Genomic DNA, 3,234 nt, shown 5'->3' with positions numbered 1-3,234 from the left:
ACTTATTTAAATATTCTAGAGAAATAGTTGAAACCTGATATTTATTATTGAATGAAAAACAAGAGAACTGAACCTTCAGTTGAGCTTAAGAACGATTCCTTTGGTATTGAGTTACAGGACTTCCGAACAGCATCGGCTCGTCGTCAACAGCAAGATTACAACTGGAAATCGACGAACAAGAACAGCAGGACCTCGATCGGAAAACTCGAACAATGAGCGTCAACCACGACGAACTCGACTCTCTCACCCGAAAAACAGGATCTCCGACGGAAAACCAATCAGATTTTGCCGGAATTTGACGAAACAATAATGAAACGATCCAGGTGATTAGAACCTCGGTCGAACCTAACTTGTAACTAATGTCCCTTCTCGTTTCTATGCGTGTGTGTGTATGGCTGCTAGTTCTTGCGCGGATCTGAAGGAGGAGAGGGCGTTAAGGGGCTGGTTGGTCTTGGGAGTTGCGGCTGGTTCCGCGAGTTGCGGGTGGTGACGGGCTGGTTTTTGGCTAACGAAGGTGTTGAAGAAGAAGACGGCTCAGGGGTGTTCTGCTGAAGAGTTATTTTTGTGTGTTTTTTCCGATTTTTTTTTTTTGTAGAAAAAATATGGTTTTATAGAGTGTGTGGGGTAGGGTGTTATGTGGGGGAGTAGTTTTGGGGAAAGGTTTTATGTGGGGAAAAATTTTGGGGGGAAGTATTTTTGTGGGGAAATAATTTTGGGGAAAGGTATTATATGGGAAAATATTTTTTGGGGAAAAGATCTTATGTGGAGAAGGTTCTTCTTTTTATTCCCAATTTCTTTTTATCTTCTTTTGTTTTTTTTTTAAAAATCCTAGAATTAAAAATCCTAAAATAAAATAAAATTATACTAATTATAAAAATTATAAAAGCTACTTAAACCTAAATTAAAAGAGAAAAATCAATAAAAAGGAAAAGGAGTAAAAGGGAAACATTTTTTGTGATTTTTAATTTTTATGAAAATCAAATGACTTCCGATAAAACCTAAATGACATGCAAGATATTTTTGGTATTTATTATTTTGATTTACAAATATTAAAATGCCTGAAATGCGACTAAATAAAGAAAAATTCCTATAAAAAAATCAATAAAAATTATTTTGATCTATTTTTAGGAGTTACCTTCATGTAGGGCAAAAATCACGTGCTCACACTTACTGAGTTGACGTACTTACATTACTCCCTGCACCTTGTGTGCAGATTTGCGTGTTTCTGTACCCGGTAGTGGGTGCTGATTGCTCAGTGGCAAAGTCATCAGAGTTAGAGAGGTAGCTGCCCGATGTTAGCAGCACTGCTTTTCTCCCTCTGGTCTTCCTTACATTGTATTTAGGATATTTTTAGACTCTTCGTTGTATTCAGACCTTAGTATATGCTCGTGACTTGTGACACCCCGATGTCGGACTTGTGTATTTATTCCGCACTGTTCATTTAGACTTACATTATGAGATATCTGATTAATTAAAGGTTTAAAAATGATTGTTATTGATTAAATGGTTAATTCAGAAGTTGTGTCGGCTGGCCTAGTTTCACGATAGGCACCATCATGACCGGGTCGCTTTTAGGGTCGTAACAAGTTAGTATTAGAGCCTAGGTTATATAGGTCTCACGAGTCATGAGCAGGTTTAGTAGAGTCTCGTAGATCGGTACGGAGACGTCCGTACTTATCCTCGGGAGACTGCACAACCTTTAGGAAAAACTTCACATTCTTGAATTCTTATTGTGCGTCCTTGATTCAGCTTGAAATGTAACTCTATTAATTCCGTCCACGCATTTGTATGCGCGCATGAGTGCTCAATATCAAATATGCATCGATGGCTTGTGATTCCCTGATCGAGGGGCGAGATGAGATCTCTGTGTGTTGATGTTAGTCCAGTTTGAAAGACTTGAGGTTGGGTTTTTCCTGTAGCTTGAGCACTGAGGTGCTAATTGTGTGAGCACGTGCTTTTTGAATTTATATGTTTGATAGTGTCCCTATTAATGGAATATGTGATGAGTATGATGTGACTGCAGATGTGTTCATATGATTTGAATGAGATGAGAAGGGTCTGCTTACGGGTAGTAAGAACTATTCGGTGCATTATTTCCATCGTGATTTGATGTATGGCCCGAGTTGTTGCCGTGTTGAAGGATCTTTTCATGTTTCCTAGTTGGGAAGTGAAGTATATTTCACCTTGTGATACGAGTTCAGACTCCGGAAGATTAAGTGACTGCATAATGTTTATGACGGTGGAAGAGTATAAAGAGATATTAGTTTAAGGCGAAGCAGGTGGGTTATCTCCTGCAGAGTGTTCTGAAGTTTGCGTGATCCTTTATGTAGTTTATTGGAAGATCTCTGTTACCAATGAAATATATGTGTTGCAATGTGAATTTGGGTCGCCTAAGAGGGTGGACTTGACTGTTACGAGGGTGAATGCGAGATTTGCAGAAGATTTAAAGTACTAGATGGTCGGTGTTGCATGAGCTTATGAAGGATTGAGTTTAATCTCACTATGGTATTATGGCAGTAATAGAGTATATGTATGATGAGTTATTGTGTGTTTTGATCTATGGCTTGAAGCCAAGTGGGGGAGTTTGCTATTGATTAGTTGATTTCACGGTTATGTGCTATGTTGGTTCCAGTTTTAGGCATACTGGTGAATCAGTTATCGCTTACGGGGGTTGAGACCGAGAATGGCTCGAGTGACAGAAATTTCAATAAAGGTTATGTCATGCTTTATGGGTGTGTGAGAATCATGGGATGACTTGAGTTGTTATTGGTAAAGGATGTACGGTGCATAGAACAGGAAGTTGCTTGGTTGCATTAAGGTGAGGTTATGTTCTGCGGTGTTGGAGTGCTATTGGAGCACAGGTCGTCTGGTCCGTTTGATCGCTCTAATTGCGGTTTGAGTAGAGTGGATGACTCTCGAGAATGGTTCTAATGAGTCCAGGATTTTACCTGTAATGATTGGAGGTTTTCAAGTTGTATAATTGGCTAGCAACTGTGGATTGCATCGGAGGGTGTCAAGACTTGTGGCATTTCTATATCCTTATGGGATTCTATATATCAGTATTAGGAAGGTGAAGGTAATGGCTTTGGGTTCGCACGGAGTCACATCAGGGTAGGTATTTTGAATGCGGTGCGTTTGGGAATATTTAAGAGAGTATCAAGCGGCTTATGAGCCTTAGACGGTGTGGTTTTATGCTTGGGTCTCGTGTGGTGAGTCTGGGTTGAGGAATTATGG

Source organism: Nicotiana attenuata, unplaced genomic scaffold (genome assembly GCF_001879085.1).
Source record: "Nicotiana attenuata strain UT unplaced genomic scaffold, NIATTr2, whole genome shotgun sequence".
In the NCBI taxonomy this organism is placed as follows: domain Eukaryota; kingdom Viridiplantae; phylum Streptophyta; class Magnoliopsida; order Solanales; family Solanaceae; genus Nicotiana; species Nicotiana attenuata.
Note: the sequence above shows the minus strand (reverse complement) of the source record.